Genomic DNA, 18112 nt, shown 5'->3' with positions numbered 1-18112 from the left:
ATGCACATCACCTAATATGCTTAATTGGTAGTAGGCTTTCGAGCCTATAAAGCTTGGAGTAAGACAACATGAATTAAGAGAATGATGTGGTCAAATACTCATTTGCCTAATAATTCTGCACTCCCTGTATAGTATATACATACACACAGGGATAGTCTTTGTTAATGCTTCCGTGACTTTATTTTTCTAAGCCTGAGTTCCAGCTTATAATGGAAAGCCAGGAAGCAGTGGAAAGAACCCATCCACTCTCCCCTGGGGGCAAACACCGGACTGGTTGCAGCGTCGGTTGCAAACTTTTTGTTTTAATGATATTTTTATTGCCCCCAACAGGGCCGCATCAAGGTCTCTTACCCTTAGATCCATAACCTACAACCACACAATGCATGCCTTCAACCAAACACACTGAGATAGAAAGGACTGTGTTTTTACCTATTGGAGTGCTGGGATCTTGTGTACTACTATTGATTTATCATGCCTGAACAGGGGTATCTTCCCACCGTGCACACAGTTACTCCATTCACTTTGTGTGTTAGCACAGAAGATTGCTGCGACTTGTACACTCCGCTGGAGCATCCTGCTCTCCCAGACAGCTGCACAGCTTTCAATGACAAGCCTGGGTACAAAGCCTTAAGGGAAAATGACAAAAGCAGTCTTAAACATATAATAGTTCAGCAGACTTAACTAAAGATGACAGAGGTTACTCCTGGGGAGTTTCTAACCACACCAAGTGGTACAAAGCAATATCTCTACCAGTAAACCATCACATTTTAGCATTCTGATTGTAAATAAATTGATTAAAATTGAGGCAGGGAATAACCTCCAATACTGTGCTTATAAAACACAAACGCACATGGGGGGTGGAGCTTGGCCGTGCCGGAACATGGCCGCACAAAGTTAGAGCTCCGAGCTACACAACATCTTCTCCCTAATTAGTAGCTGGATTTTTGACCTGCAGAGAGCTCTGAAATATAGCAGCGAGACAGGGGTAATAGCGAGTCACTTTGGCTGCAGAGATGGACTGATCTACGACTTGCATCGAAAGTTAAGCCTAACTACACTCTTAGCACAGCGGCATCAGGTGCCATATTGCTTGTTTCACGGTGTGAATGGGAAGGGAGCGACGTCGCATGTGGAAAGAAAGCACAGCAGATGAGACCTAAAAACAAAACAAAAAAACGCTGTGGTGCAAACATTTCAGCTTAGATTCCTCTCTGATGCACATATAGAGACCCTTAGCTGTCAGGGAGGTCTGACTAAAGCACTTTGATCTGATCGGAGGAACAGCTACGCAGAAAATATCTATAACAGGCGGCATTATGGAGTTGGCGGCCAATAACACATTAACATGAAGCAATCATGCTGTCCAAACAACCTGCCCTAAGCCCATCACACCATATAACACGATACCACCCTAGCCAACGGATGTGGGTATACTAATCACCATAATATTAGTAACAGCTGGCATCTTGAAGAACAGCCTCACCTAACCCCTACGCTTCTTCGCTCAGTCTGGGGGCCGCAGATACAACGCCCCAGCTCTCTGCCCTCTGCCACAGAGCGGCATAAAACCTTAATTATAACCCCTGTCTTTTAACACTTTTTATTAACCACCAGAAGGGGATAAGAGACATAACATGGCATCTAAGAAAGGCACGAAGACGGACAAGAACACAAAACAAACACCTACTTTACCTATGTCTGTAAGCAGTTTCTTCAGTCCCACTGAAACTCCTATCTTGGAGCAAAAAGAAACAGGAGGTCTCACTCTGTCCCCACAAAACACAGCGCAGCAATAACCAGCACCTTTAGACTATTTGACACAAATTAAAGCGGATATAGCCAACCTACCCTCTAAGTCGGATTTTGACTCCCTGAAAAACCTAATCAAATCAGAACTCACTACTGTCAGGAAAGAAATCTCTGACATTGGGTTCAGAGTAGAAGATGTGGAGGACACGCAGGAAACACTGATCAATATTACAGACTCCCTCACGACACAATCTAACATACACAAGGCTAAAATCTCAGCTCTCCAGGATAAACTGGACGATATAGACAACAAAAACCGCAGGAATAACCTGAGGATTAGAGGGATCACGGAGAAAATTGCGGCAGTAGAGCTAGAAAATTATGTTCAACACCTCTTTCGCCACCTTAAAAAAGATCAGCAAGCACCAGATTTGGAACTCGACAGGGTTCATAGAGCCCTCAGACCTCCTCCACCAGACACTGCTCCACCAAGAGACGTGATATTAAGGTTCCTTAGGTATAAGGACAAAGAGGAAATATGGATGATGGCCAGTCAACTGAGAGATTTAACATATCTTGATCATAATCTTCAGGTTTTTCTCGACTTGTGCCCTAACACGCTGCAGAGGAGAAGGGAAGTTGCCTTCATAACTAAAGTTCTCAGGGACAGAAAGATCAGATATAGATGGGGATACCCCTTCAGCTTGACCATCTCATATGAAGGCAACGTCTACACCTACAAAGAACCCCAGGACTTGGTCTCCCTCTCCAAGGGTCTCAACATTACTTTTAATGTTCCAGCAGACTTTGATTCTCCAGGAGGCAAAGAAGATAACAGTGAGTCGTGGGAGTCCAGACAACTGCGGGGAAAGCAACGCTGGTAGACGGTATCCAACAGCAAACGCAGAAGGGACAAACAAATATCTGCCTCCCCTGAGGCAATAGTTTCTACTGCACAGGAGACATGAAGCTGTTCCATGATGGGTGAGATTGTTTCATTTGTTAAAAATATATATGTTCACTGAAATATGTTGGGTGATGATGGGCATAGTTAGTTAGTTAACTGGTTTGCATATATACAGAATCAGGACTTCTAGAGACTATGAGTTTCTGTAAAGGTTAAACTTAAAATAGTCATTGAGGGAGGGGATGTTGTCCTGCATTCCCCCTAACTTTATGATAAAAAGTTGTATTTTTATTTTCGTTTTTATGTTATATTGTATTGTTATTTGGTTTATATTTGTTTCGAGTTATGTTGAAGTTTTGCAAGAGCTGATGTACTTCATTCCCACTGAGCATGTTAGAAATAGGCACTCGTTGAGTAAAGTGTTATACACCAAGCATACAATGGGGTCCCCAGGAAAGACTCTAAGCTCTACAGACACACATAGGGGGATCAACTTCCTCACAGTAAACGCAAAGGGCCTTAACAGTCCATTTAAGAGAAATCTAGCTATGAGAGACTTTAAAGAAAGAAAGGGTGACGTGATCTTCTTACAGGAGACTCACTTCTTAATAAATAGAGAACCTGGAGCATTTAAACATAAGTGAGTCTTTCTATGCATCTAACATTACCAAAAAGGGCGGTGTAGGCATTCTGTTTAAAAGAGGCATACCATTTCAAGTTTATAAACAAGTAAAAGATAAGCAGGGTAGATTCCTCATACTTGTGGGGACACTATTCCATAAGCAGGTAACCCTAGTTAATGCATATGCTCCGAACACAGCCCAGGGCGCCTTTTTCAGAACTTTTGCCAATGCAATTCTTGAGGTGGTTAAGGGCTCATTAATTTTGTGTGGAGACCTCAACTGCACATTAGACCCCACGTTAGATAACTCCACGGGGACGTCATCCACTGCACATGCAATCATAAACAAACTTAAAGTATGTCTTAGAGAACTTGCTCTACATGACGTCTGGAAGGTACTACATGGTAACGAGAGGGACTACACCTTTTTCTCTCACCCACATGCTAGACACTCCAGGATTGATTATATCCTCGCTGATGTCTCTAGTATAGCTCTAGCTAGTAGCTGTAGGATACTCCCAACGTCATGGACAGATCATTCTATGGTAAGCTGCCACATGAGATGGGATACTAGGGATAACACTAACTATTTGTGGAAACTAGATGATAGATTACTAGATGACTCCATATACACGATAAGGATAGAGAAAGCATTAGAAAGTTTCTTTCAGCTAAACGAGGGGGTAGATGCCAGATACCGTTGGGGAGCACATAAAGCGGTCATGAAGGGAGAGTTGATGAGTGCGAGGGCACACCAGTTAAAACAGCAGAGGGCATACTACGAGATGGTACTAAATAAATTGGAAGAGCTGGATAGAGTGAACCCTGAGGACACACAGACACTAACTCTTTTAACGGAATATAAAGGTAAACTCAACAAAATAATAGATAAGGATTGTAAAAACATGGCACTCAAACAACAACACTATGAGGGTAATAATAAAAGCAGTAGGTTATTTGCTAGGAAACTAAAATGTAGAATAAATAAAGCACACATTCTCAGAATTAAGGATTCAAATGGGAGGGAGCAGGTGTCGTCCAAAAATATAGCTGAGGCATTCCGCACATACTACGAGAACCTATACAGTCTGCAGGAACCACCGTCGGATCACATAAATAAATTTTTAGATAATCTGGTTTTCCCTGAGTTAAAAGAGGAGGACAGGGCTTCTCTAAATGAACCCTTTACAATAAATGAAATTAAAAAAATAATTAAGGATCTCCCAAACGAAAAAGCACCGTGGGCCTGATGGCTACACGGCATATTATTATAAAAATATATTGACATACTTACACCACATTTATTAGACTTATTCCAGACATTATCAGAAACAAAACCATTTCTACAAGATTCCTTAAAGGGCCACTAAACCCTAAATTTTTCTTTCATGATTCAGATAGACAATACAATTTTAAACAACATTCCAATTTACTTCTATTATCTAATTTGCAGCAAACTTTAGATATCCTTTGTTAAAGAAATAGCAATGCACATTGGTGAGCCAATCACATGAGGCATCTATGTGCAGCCACCAATCAGAAGCTACTGAGCATATCTAGATATGCTTTTCAGGAAAGAATATCAAGAGAATGAAGCAAATTAGATAATAGAAGTAAATTAGAAAGTTGTTTAAAATGGTATTCTCTATCTGAATCATGAAAGAAAAAAATTGGGTTTAATGTCCCTTTAACAGCGCATATTGTGGTACTTCCTAAACTACTGACGGAGTGGAAAACTTCCGGCCTATATCATTACTTAATAATGATATTAAGATTTATGCCAAGTTGCTGTCCACTAGATTAAACTCCATCATACCTTGAATAATTGCTAGGGACCAGGTGGGATTTGTGGTTAATAGAGAGGCAAGGGACAATACTGTGAGAGCAGTGGATTTGATAGATTACGCAGTGTCAAAGGATATACCACTAGTTCTGATCTCCACGGACGCGGAAAAAGCTTTTGACCGCGTCCGGTGGAGATTCATGGAGGCGACACTACAAAAATTTGGCTTGAGGACCTCATTTATAGCTAAGATTATGACGCTATATAGGTCCCCCCTCGGCACAGGTACGGGTAAATGGCACACTGGCCCAGCCCTTCTTAATAAGCAACGGCACGAGGCAGGGATGCCCCCTGTCACCCCTGTTTGCGTGCGTGGTGGAGGCCCTAGCTATATCAATAAGAAAGGATAGTAACATAGAGGGAATCAAAATCAGAAAAAGCAACTATAAAATCATGTTATACGCAGACGACATCCTGTTCACTCTCACAAACCCACTCATATCAGTGCCCCTGATATTACAACACTTGAGGGAATTCCAACTAGCATCCAATTTTTTAATTAACAAATCCAAATCGGAGATACTTAATATATCCCTTCCACAAGCGCAACTATCTCAGTTAAAGCAAATTTGCCCTTTTAAATGGCAAAAAAATTCACTGAAGTACCTGGGAATTCATCTAACAAATAACATAAGACTTGTTTCAAGTCAACTATATACCACTACAAAGAAGAATTATAGCCGATCTCTCCTCATGGAGATCATTACACACTTCATAGATAGGGAGAATAAACATTTTTAAAATGAACGCCCTTCCACGTATACTGTACGTACTGCAGGCCCTGCCCATACCTCTGCCGAGCTCCTTCCTTCCATCTTTACAAACCAAAATACTAGAATTTGTTTGGAACAAAAAACACGCAAGAATAAATAAATATATCATGTGCACCCCCTTACATAGCGGAGGATTGGGAGCTCCTGACCTACTGAAATATAGTCTTGCTATACATTTACAAAGGATCCTCAACTGGTCACATAACTTTCACAATAAAATTTGGGTTCAAATAGAACATGAGGTAGCGGGCATTAATCATTTGGGTTCACAGTGCTGGACCGCTCAGGGAGGTCTACCTAGGGATAATGGCTTAAACTCATTATGTGGAGAGACATTTAGATCTTGGGACAAAGCGTTATTAAAATTCCCACACATATGATCTAGGTATTCACCGCTGACACCACTGCTTGAAAATAGAGAGTTCTTACCGGGGCTAAGTTTACCTCCTCTTAGTTTAGACACAACACATAGAACCGTACAAGTGTTCCAGCTGGGAAATGAAAATAAATTATACACCAGAGGTGAGCTGATAGAGCAGGGCCTTTCAATCTTTAAAAATTGGTTGTTCCACCACCAATGCACCTCATACATTTTCAGGCACGGCGATAGGAAAAATCCCATGACACAGTTTTAAACATTGTGCACAGCCTCGGAGCCTGTAAATCACTCCCTTTAACTGCTGTATAAAATCCTACAACTACAACCCCCGGGCCACGTCCCTTATTATGTGGGAAGATGGAGTGAGGAGTTAGGCATTGATATTGACCATAGGGAAGCAAAAAGTATTTTCCATAATGTTTCAAAATCCTCCATATCAGCGAACACAATTGAGCTAAACCTTAAGATTCTACACAGGGGGTATATGACCCCAGTTAGGATACATAAGCTATTCAATACACAAAATGATGCATGCTGGAGATGTGGCGCAGAGAAAGGGACGATGTCCCATATTTGGTGGTCCTGTGCTGCCATAGCACCAATATGGGAAAGCATAGCTAAAGAATCCTCTAAGGTAGTAGGCAAAATATTAACATTAGATCCCAAGCTGTGGCTGTTCTTGTATAGTCCCAGAAAGCTATCAACAGTACAAAAAAAAAGTTCCACATATTGAGTAATGGTTTGAAAATATAATTGGTCCAAAGGTGGAAGACACAAAATGTAATTAGTATAGCTCAGTGGGTTCATAAATGTAATGAGCTATTAAAACTAGAGGAGTACCACTATATGAAAGCCAAGTGCATAGACCTATACACACAGATGCAGGCGATTTGGGAGATCTACGTGGCACAGATATTTGAGCCCCAGGGAGAAGATGGATGAGGGTAGATCTCTTTCGGATAATATAAGATGGGGACCAGGTGGGGATGTGATGTGTTATAATAAAAATCTCATTAAGTACTGCTCTTGTGGGATAATAGACTATGACGTGTGTATCGGCTCTTGGACAGAGATTCTTGTCTAAACAGCAGTTATGTAGTTTAATTGTTTATATTGTAAAATTTATATGAAAATTGTTCCCAACACCATGTTCCGAAGGACTGTGCAAGTATAGCTTCTGATTATTTTGTTTCTTCCTTTTTTCCGCTTTTACAAAAATCGTCATTATTGCATTTGCATTTGTCCCTTTGATGTTACTGTATTGCTTTTCATATTTGTTGGAGACACAATAGAAATATTTATAAAAAAAAAAAACCACACACACACACAGTTGTGCTCATTAGTTTACGTACCCTGGCAGAATTTATGATTTCTTGGCCATTTTTCAGAGAATATGAATGATAACACAAAAACTTTTCTTTCACTTTTGGTTAGTGTTTGCCTAAAGCCATTTATTATCAATCAACTGTGTTTACTCTTTTTAAATCATAATGACAACAGAAACTACTCAAATGACCCTGATCAAAAGTTTACATAAAAGAATACAATGTCCAGCAGCACAGCAGTAGAATTAAAAAAAGGTATTTCCACATATTAAAAAAGTAGTACACCTCCCTAGTCAGACCTTCTTGTCTTTGGTTTGTACTACTTTTTTAATATGTGGAAATAAATACCTTTTTTTTAATTCTACTGCTGTACTGCTAGACATTGTATTCTTTTTTTACTTTGTGCAGTTGGTTCGCTGTTTTTTGGAGCCGGCATTGCATGCTGCCTTTGTGGTTGTTAGGTGTTACCATAGTTTCCAGTGGCGTCTGACGTCACCAATTTGGGCCTGCGATCGTTTACGACTGGTGAGTTTGGAGCGGCCTCCGCTTACCGAGTTTCGCAAAAGTTTACGTACCCTGGTGATTTTGGCCTGATAACGTGCACACAAGTTGACACAAAGGGGTTAGAATGGCTATTAAAGGAAACCATCCTCACCTGTGATCTGTTTGCTTGTAATTAGTGTGTGTGTATAAAAGGTTAATGAGTTTCTGGACTCCTGACAGACCCTTGCATCTTTCATTCAGTTCTGCACTGATGTTTCATTATTCTGAGTAATGGGGAAAACAAAAGAATCGTCAAAGAATCTGCGGGAAAAGGTAGTTGAACTGTATCAAACAGGAAAGGGATATAAAAAAATATATCTAAGGAATTGAGAATGCCAATCAGCAGTGTTTAAACTCTAATCAAGAAGTGGAAAATGAGGGGTTCTGTTGAAACCAAACCACGGTCAGGTAAACAAACTAAAATTTCAGCCACAACTGCAGGAAAATTGTTCGGGATGCAAAGAAAAACCCACAAATAACTTCAGGTGAAATACAAGACTATCTCAAAACATGTGGTGTGGCTGTTTCAAGATGCACAATAAGGAGGCACTTGAAGAAAGATGGGCTGCATGGTCGAGTCACCAGAAGAAAGCCATTACTACGCAAATGCCACAAAGTATCCCGCTTACAATGCGCCAAACAGCACAGAGACAAGCCTCGAACCTTCTGGCACAAAGTAATTTGGAGGGATGAGACCAAAATTGAGCTTTTTGGCCACAACCATTAATGGAGAAGAGTCAACAAGACCTATGATGAAAGGTACATTATTGCTACTGTGAAACACGGAGGTGGATTGCTGATGTTTTGGGGATGTGTGAGCTACAAAGGCACAGGAAATTTGGTCAGAATTGATGGCAAGATGAATGCAGTATGTTATAAAAAAAAAAATACTGGAGGAAAATTTGCATTCATCAGCCTGGAAGCTGCGCATGGGATGTACTTGGACATTCCAACATGACAATGATACTAAACACAAGGCCAAGTCGACCTGTCATTGGCTATAGCAGAATAAAGTGAAGGTTCTTGAGTGGCCATCTCAGTCTGCTGACCTCAATATCATTGAGCCACTCTGGGAAGATCTCAAACCTGCAGTTCATGCAAGACAGCCCAAGAATTTACAGGAACTGGAGGCTTTTTGCCAGGAAGAATGGGCAGCTTTACCATCTGAGAAGATAGAGCCTAATCCACAAATACCACAAAATACTTCAAGCTGTCATTGATGTTAAAGGGGGCAATACACGGTATTAATAACTGGGGTATGTAAACTTTTGATCAGGGTTATTTGGGTAGTTTCTGTTGTCATTATGATTTAAAAAGAGTAACCACAGTTGATTGATAATAAATGGCTTCAGCCAAATACTAACCATGAGTGAAAGAAAAGTTTTTGTGTTATCATTCATATTCTCTGAAAAATGGCCAATAATTTATAAATTCTGCCAGGGTATGTAAACTTATTAGCACAACTATATGTGTGTAATATATATATATATATATATATATAATATATATATAGATCAATAACCCCTATATGTGCTGGCCAGCAAGTTTGTACTGTGTTTTAACATGGGGGGTGTGTGTGTGTGTGTGTATGTATTAAGTCTCACGCATCATGCATCAAATTTTGTACTCAATAAAATCTATTTGATTATTTAAAAAAGTGCTGTATTCCCTTACTGTATATATGTCTTTGCATAGCCCTATTGCTCTATCTTTCTTTTTGTATTCATTCTTATTTAAATTTGGAGGGTCTGCACCGATATATATGTATGTCAGCCGAAAAGGATCAGCCCAGGATTCAACCCAACTGCTAGCATGAAAATTAAAACACACGCTAGCACACTGAGAAATATCCAGGACGTGACCCACACAGGAATGATAAAAGTAAATGTCCCTTTAAGCAGGTTAAAAAGCAAACAGATAGGTATTCCTTTTGTAGAATTGGATAAAGCAAATGTCCCTTTAAGCAGGTTAGCAAACAAGCAGAGAGATATTCCTTTTAGCAGGTTTGATAAAGCAAATGTCCCTTTAAGCAGGTTAGCAAACAGAGAGGTAATCCTTTTAGCAGGTTTGATAAAGCAAATGTCCCTTTAAGCAGGTTAGCAAACAAACAGAGGTAATTCCTTTGATAAAGCAAATGTCCCTTTAAGCAGGTTAGCAAACAGAGAGGTAATCCTTTTAGCAGGTTTGATAAAGCAAATGTCCCTTTAAGCAGGTTAGCAAACAAACAGAGGTAATTCCTTTGATAAAGCAAATGTCCCTTTAAGCAGGTTAGCAAACAAACAGAGGTAATCCTTCTAGCAGGTTTGGTAAAGCAAATGTCCCTTTAAGCAGGTTAGCAAACAGACAGAGGTAATTCTTTTGATAAAGCAAATGTCCCTTTAAGCAGGTTAGCAAACAAGCAGAGGTAATCCTTTTAGCAGGTTTGGTAAAGCAAATGTCCCTTTAAACAGGATAGCAAACAAACAGAGGTAATCCTTTTAGCAGGTGTAACACAGACTCATTGAACAGACATTAAGGAGGATGTACGGTACCGTAATCTAGATGTCCTGATGAGAACCGGTTAAATCCTTACTGAGAGAGAGAAGCTGAAACACTCCGGAGAAGATCCAATGTATCAGGCAGATGGGAGAAGCAGAGAGAGACTAGCTGCAGGCATGTTGTGACGTCACACGCCGAGCAGAAGAACACACAGATGACAGGTTGTGCTCTGGTTCAGAAAGACAAACGGGCCCCGAGAAGATCTCCCGCCGGACTTTTGAATGAGAGATAGACGTCAACGTCAGGAGGAGTGTGTAGAACAACCGCGTCATGTTGCTAGGCAACGTGACGACACAGAAGAGATCCGTGAGCCGCAGGAAACGGCGATGATCGGATTGAATGTGACAATGTATATATACATATATATATATCGTTTTTACACACATATATAGGTGTGGTTTACACATTGTGTGTTGCTTGTCTCTCTCCTACTACATTTAAACAATATATATTTTATTTGACATTACTATATTCCACGCAGTCATAGGTTGCACGTTCTAGTGACTTATTTATAGTTGTCCATAATTTGCTTCAGCAGAGAAGATTACATAAAATAAGGCTGGGTTACAACATAAAGGCACCCATTGCTTTGTGGACACTTAAATTGTATGCTTGTTTTTTAAAATTAAAACATAATCGGCATATTATTTTCACACTAATCTTTGCTCTCAATGCGTCATTTGATACACCATTTATTTAGTGCTAATATCCCTTTAAAAATATTCATCTAAAATGGTAGATGGGAACAATAAAAAAATAAAATAAAAAAAAAAATCTAAGCTCCATCTGAGCAAAGGATAGAACAGATATTATTACATTGAAATGTTTTTTCCGTCACATAACAAATAAATGAAGCTAACTTGTTTGAACTCTTTCCTTGACATCTTTAAAGTGATGGTAAAATCTAGCGTTTTTTTTAATGCTGTATGAAAGTGTTGTGTAGAAATGGCGGGTGTAGTATGTAGCCTCTCAAGTATTCACCTCGCAGCTGGCCTTATTTGAGACGGGTTCACAAATGGTGTAGAACGCACTGGTAATGGCAATTAAAAGGAATATACTCTCAGACAAAACTGTAAAATAAGCCTTCCGATTTTGTTATTGAAGAAATACATTTTCAAACTTCCGTTCCATGAAAACAAAGTTTACTGACAAAGTGTTCATACATATCAAATTTACTCAACACGTTTCAACAGGTATCACTGTCTTTTTCAAGAGCATAAAAATACAGAGCTGTTTTCAATAAAACATCAGAAGGCTTATTTTACAGTTTTGTCTATGAGTATATTACTTTTAGTAGCCATCATCACCTGTACGTTCTACACCATTTGTGGACCTTTCTTGTTTAAGACCAGCTGCGGGGTGAATACTTGAGAGGCTACATACTACACCCTAGAACACTGTCAGATGACTAGCATGACTATTGGTTTAGAAGTGGAAACGTCACCTCATTGAGAGAAAAGCGCTGTACCGTGAGCGAACGGAGGCTCTGAGGCCCATTTATCAAGTTCCGAATGGAGCTTGAGGGCCCGTGTTTCTGGCGAGCCTGCAGGCCCGCCAGAAACACCAGTTATGAAGCAGCGGTCTAAAGACCGCTGCTCCATAACCCTGTCCGCCTGCTTTGATGAGGCGGACAGGAATCGCCGGAATTCAACCCGATCAAGTACGATCGGGTTGATTGACACCTCCCTGCTGGCGGCCGATTGGCCGCGAGTCTGCAGGGGGCAGCGTTGCACCAGTAGCTCACAAGAGCTGCTGGTGCAATGCTGAATACGGAGAGCATATTGCTCTCCGCATTCAGCGATGTCTGTCGGACCTGATCCGCACGGTTGGATCAGGTCCGACAGACATTTCATAAATAGGCCTCTCTGACTTTAGTGAGGAGCCACAGCACAGAAAGGGTTAGTTTAGCACCCTTTTCTCTTGTTAAGTGTATCCAGTCCACGGATCATCCATTACTTGTGGGATATTCTCCTTCCCAACAGGAAGTTGCAAGAGGATCACCCACAGCAGAGCTGCTATATAGCTCCTCCCCTAACTGTCATATCCAGTCATTCTCTTGCAAGCCTCAACCAAGATGGAGGTCGTAAGAGGAGTGTGGTGTTTTATACTTAGTTTATTCTTCAATCAAAAGTTTGTTATTTTTAAATGGTACCGGAGTGTACTGTTTATCTCAGGCAGTATTTAGAAGAAGAATCTGCCTGCGTTTTCTATGATCTTAGCAGAAGTAACTAAGATCCATGGCTGTTCTCACATATTCTGAGGAGTGAGGTAACTTCAGAGAGGGAATGGCGTGCAGGTTTTCTTGCAATAAGGTATGTGCAGTTAATATTTTTCTAGGGATGGAATTTGCTAGAAAATGCTGCTGATACCGAACTTATGTAAGTAAAGCCTTAAATGCAGTGAGAGCTACTGGTATCAGGCTTATTAATAGAGATGCATACTCTTATAAAAATGTAATATAAAACGTTTGCTGGCATGTTTAATCGTTTTTATATGTTTGGTGATAAAACTTATTGGGGCATAGTTTTTTTCCACATGGCTGGCTTGAATTCTGCCTAGTAACAGTTTCCTGACTTCCACTGTTGTAATATGAGTGGGAGGGGTTTTTTTGTGCAGCAAAAATTACAGACACAGACATCCAGCATGATCCAGGATATCTCTGGAGGGCTCAAAAGGCTTCAAAGTCGTTTTTGAGGGAGGTAACAAGCCACAGTAGAGCTGTGGCAGTTGTTGTGACCATTTAAAAAAAAAACAAACAAAAAAAAAAAAACGTTTTTGTCAGTTATTATTCTGTGTTTGGTATTAAGGGGTTAATCATCCATTTGCAAGTGGGTGCAATGCTCTGCTAACTTGTTGCATACACTGTAAAAATTTTGTTGGTGTAACTGCCTTTTTTCACTGTTTGGCAAAAATTTGTGTTTCTTAAAGGTGCAGTAACTTTTTTTTATATTGCTTGTAAACTTGTTTAAAGTGTTTTCCAAGCTTGCTAGTCTCATTGCTAGTCTGTTTAAACATGTCTGACACAGAGGAAACAACTTGTTCATTATGTTTGAAAGCCATGGTGGAGCCCCATAGGAGAATGTGTACTAAATGTATTGATTTCACCTTAAACAGTAAAGATCAGTCTTTAACTATAAAAGAAATATCACCAGAAGATTCTGACGAGGGGGAAGTTATGCCGACTAACTCTCCCCACGTGTCAGACCCTTTGCCTCCCGCTCAGGGGATGCACGCTAATATGGCGCCAATTGCATCAGGGACGCCCATAGCGATTACCTTGCAGGACATGGCTGCAATCATGAATAATACCCTGTCAGAGGTATTATCCAGGTTGCCTGAATTAAGAGGCAAGCGCGATTGCTCTGGGGTTAGGAGAAATACAGAGCGCGCAGATGCTGTAAGGGCCATGTCTGATACTGCGTCACAATATGCAGATCATGAGGACGGAGAGCTTCAGTCTGTGGGTGACGTCTCTGATTCGGGGAAACCTGATTCAGAGATTTCTAATTTTAAATTTAAGCTTGAGAACCTCTGTGTATTGCTTGGGGAGGTATTAGCTGCTCTGAATGACTGTAACACAGTTGCAGTACCAGAGAAATTGTGTAGGCTGGATAAATACTATGCGGTGCCGGTGTGTTCTGATGTTTTTCCTATACCTATTATTAGCAAGGAGTGGGATAGACCGGGTGTGCCTTTTTCCCCAGCTCCTATATTTAGAAAAATGTTTCCAATAGACGCCACTACACGGGACTTATGGCAGACGGTCCCTAAGGTGGAGGGAGCAGTTTCTACTTTAGCAAAGCGTACCACTATCCCGGTTGAGGACAGTTGTGCTTTTTCAGATCCAATGGATAAAAAATTGGAGGGTTACCTTAAGAAAATGTTTATTCAACAAGGTTTTATTTTACAGCCCGTTGCATGCATAGCGCCTGTAACGGCCGCGGCGGCATTCTGGTTTGAGGCCCTGGAAGAGGCCATCCATACAGCTCCATTGACTGAAATTATTGACAAGCTTAGAACACTCAAGCTAGCTAACTCATTTGTTTCTGATGCCATTGTTCATTTGACTAAACTAACGGCTAAGAATTCCGGATTTGCCATCCAGGCGCGTAGGGTGCTATGGCTTAAATCCTGGTCAGCTGACGTGACTTCAAAGTCTGAATTACTCAACATTCCTTTCAAGGGGCAGACCTTATTCGGGCCTGGTTTGAAGGAAATTATTGCTGACATTACTGGAGGTAAGGGTCATACCCTTCCTCAGGACAAGGCCAAAGCAAAGGCCAAACAGTCTAATTTTCGTGCCTTTCGAAATTTCAAGGCAGGTGCAGCATCAACTTCCTCCGCTTCAAAGCAAGAGGGAACTTTTGCTCAATCTAAGCAGGCCTGGAAACCTAACCAGTCCTGGAACAAAGGCAAGCAGGCCAGAAAGCCTGCTGCTGCCTCTAAGACAGCATGAAGGAACGGCCCCCTATCCGGCGACGGATCTAGTAGGGGGCAGACTTTCTCTCTTCGCCCAGGCATGGGCAAGAGATGTTCAAGATCATATCTCAGGGATATCTTCTGGACTTCAAAGCTTTCCCCTCCACAAGGGAGATTTCATCTTTCAAGGCTATCTGCAAATCAGATAAAGAAAGAGGCATTCCTACGCTGTGTGCAAGACCTCCTAATTATGGGAGTGATCCATCCAGTTCCGCGGACGGAACAAGGACAGGGTTTTTATTCAAATCTGTTTGTGGTTCCCAAAAAAGAGGGAACCTTCAGACCAATTTTGGATCTAAAGATCTTAAACAAATTCCTCAGAGTTCCATCTTTCAAAATGGAAACTATTCGGACCATCCTACCCATGATCCAAGAGGGTCAGTACATGACCACAGTGGACCTAAAGGATGCCTACCTTCACATACCGATTCACAAAGACCATCATCGGTTTCTAAGGTTTGCCTTTCTAGACAGGCATTACCAATTTGTATCTCTTCCCTTCGGGTTGTCTACAGCCCCGAGAATCTTTACAAAGGTTCTGGGCTCACTTCTGGCGGTTCTAAGACCGCAAGGCATAGCGGTAGCTCCGTATCTAGACGACATCCTGATACAGGCGTCAAACTTTCAAGTTGCCAAGTCTCATACAGAGATAGTTCTGGCATTTCTGAGGTCGCACGGGTGGAAAGTGAACGAGGAAAAGAGTTCTCTATCCCCACTCACAAGAGTCTCCTTCTTAGGGACTCTTATAGATTCTGTAGAAATGAAAATTTACCTGACGGAGTCCAGGTTATCAAAACTTCTAAATGCTTGCCGTGTTCTTCACTCCATTCCGCGCCCTTCGGTGGCTCAGTGTATGGAGGTAATCGGCTTAATGGTAGCGGCAATGGACATAGTGCCATTTGCGCGCCTACATCTCAGACCACTGCAATTATGCATGCTGAGTCAGTGGAATGGGGATTACACAGATTTGTCCCCTCTGCTAAATCTGGATCAAGAGACCAGAGATTCTCTTCTCTGGTGGTTGTCTCGGGTCCACCTGTCCAAGGGTATGACCTTTCGCAGGCCAGATTGGACAATTGTAACAACAAATGCCAGCCTTCTAGGTTGGGGTGCAGTCTGAAACTCCCTGAAGGCACAGGGGTTTTGGACTCAGGAGGAGAAACTCCTTCCAATAAATATTCTGGAGTTAAGAGCGATATTCAATGCTCTTCTGGCTTGGCCTCAGTTAGCAACACTGAGGTTCATCAGATTTCAGTCGGACAACATCACGACTGTGGCTTACATCAACCATCAAGGGGGAACCAGGAGTTCCCTAGCGATGTTAGAAGTCTCAAAAATAATTTGCTGGGCAGAGTCCCACTCTTGCCACCTGTCAGCAATCCATATCCCAGGCGTGGAGAACTGGGAGGCGGATTTTCTAAGTCGTCAGACTTTCCATCCGGGGGAGTGGGAACTCCATCCGGAGGTGTTTGCTCAATTGATTCATCGTTGGGGCAAACCAGAGTTGGATCTCATGGCGTCTCGCCAGAACGCCAAGCTCCCTTGTTACGGATCCAGGTCCAGAGACCCAGAAGCGACGCTGATAGATGCTCTAGCAGCGCCTTGGTTCTTCAACCTGGCTTATGTGTTTCCACCGTTTCCTCTGCTCCCTCGACTGATTGCCAAATCAAACAGGAGAGAGCATCAGTGATTCTGATAGCACCTGAGTGGCCACGCAGGACTTGGTATGCAGACCTAGTGGACATGTCATCCTTTCCACCATGGACTCTGCCTCTAAGACAGGACCTTCTGATACAAGGTCCTTTCAATCATCCAAATCTAATTTCTCTGAGACTGACTGCATGGAGATTGAATGCTTGATTCTATCAAAGCGTGGCTTCTCCGAGTCAGTCATTGATACCTTAATACAGGCACGAAAGCCTGTTACCAGGAAAATCTACCACAAGATATGGAGTAAATATCCTTATTGGTGTGAATCCAAGAATTACTCATGGAGTAAGGTTAGGATTCCTAGAATATTGTCTTTTCTCCAAGAGGGCTTGGACAAAGGATTATCAGCTAGTTCCTTAAAGGGACAGATTTCTGCTCTGTCTATTCTTTTGCACAAGCGTCTGGCAGAGGTTCCAGACGTTCAGGCATTTTGCCAGGCTTTGGTTAGAATTAAGCCTGTGTTTAAACCTGTTGCTCCTCCGTGGAGCTTAAACTTGGTTCTTAAAGTTCTTCAAGGAGTTCCGTTTGAACCCCTTCATTCCATTGATATTAAGCTTTTATCTTGGAAAGTTCTGTTTTTGATGGCTATTTCCTCGGCTCGGAGGGTTTTTACCTTAGGTGGTTTCTAACAAGAATATCAATCAAGAGATTGTTGTTCCATCATTGTGTCCTAATCCTTCTTCAAAGAAGGAACGTCTTTTACATAATCTGGACGTAGTCCGTGCCTTGAAGTTTTACTTACAAGCTACTAAGGATTTTCGTCAAACATCTTCCCTCTTTGTCGTTTACTCTGGACGGAGGAGAGGTCAAAAAGCTTCGGCAACCTCTCTGTCCTTTTGGCTTCGGAGCGTAATACGCCTAGCCTATGAGACTGCTGGACAGCAGCTCCCTGAAAGGATTACAGCTCATTCTACTAGAGCTGTGGCTTCTACATGGGCCTTCAAAAATGAGGCCTTTGTTGAACAGATTTGCAAGGCTGCGACTTGGTCTTCGCTTCACACTTTTTCAAAATTTTACAAATTTGAGGCTGTTTTTGGGAGAAAGGTTCTTCGGGCAGTGGTTCCTTCCGCTTAATCCTGCCTTGTCCCTCCCATCATCCGTGTACTTTAGCTTTGGTATTGGTATCCCACAAGTAATGGATGATCCGTGGACTGGATACACTTAACAAGAGAAAACATAATTTATGCTTACCTGATAAATTTATTTCTCTTGTAGTGTATCCAGTCCACGGCCTGCCCTGTCCT

General features: G+C 41.6%; 1 protein-coding gene across 2 annotated transcripts in view; it reads left to right on the top strand.

Moving 5' to 3' along the window:
• SNX14 (sorting nexin 14) overlaps window positions 1–18112 on the top strand; it is a 517711-nt gene that overhangs the window by 264629 nt on the left and 234970 nt on the right. The gene's annotated exons all lie outside the window — the stretch shown is intronic.

This window comes from Bombina bombina, chromosome 4 (genome assembly GCF_027579735.1).
Source record: "Bombina bombina isolate aBomBom1 chromosome 4, aBomBom1.pri, whole genome shotgun sequence".
Taxonomy (NCBI): domain Eukaryota; kingdom Metazoa; phylum Chordata; class Amphibia; order Anura; family Bombinatoridae; genus Bombina; species Bombina bombina.
The sequence above is the reverse complement of the archived record's forward strand: the minus strand, read 5'-3'. Positions and strand labels throughout refer to the sequence as shown.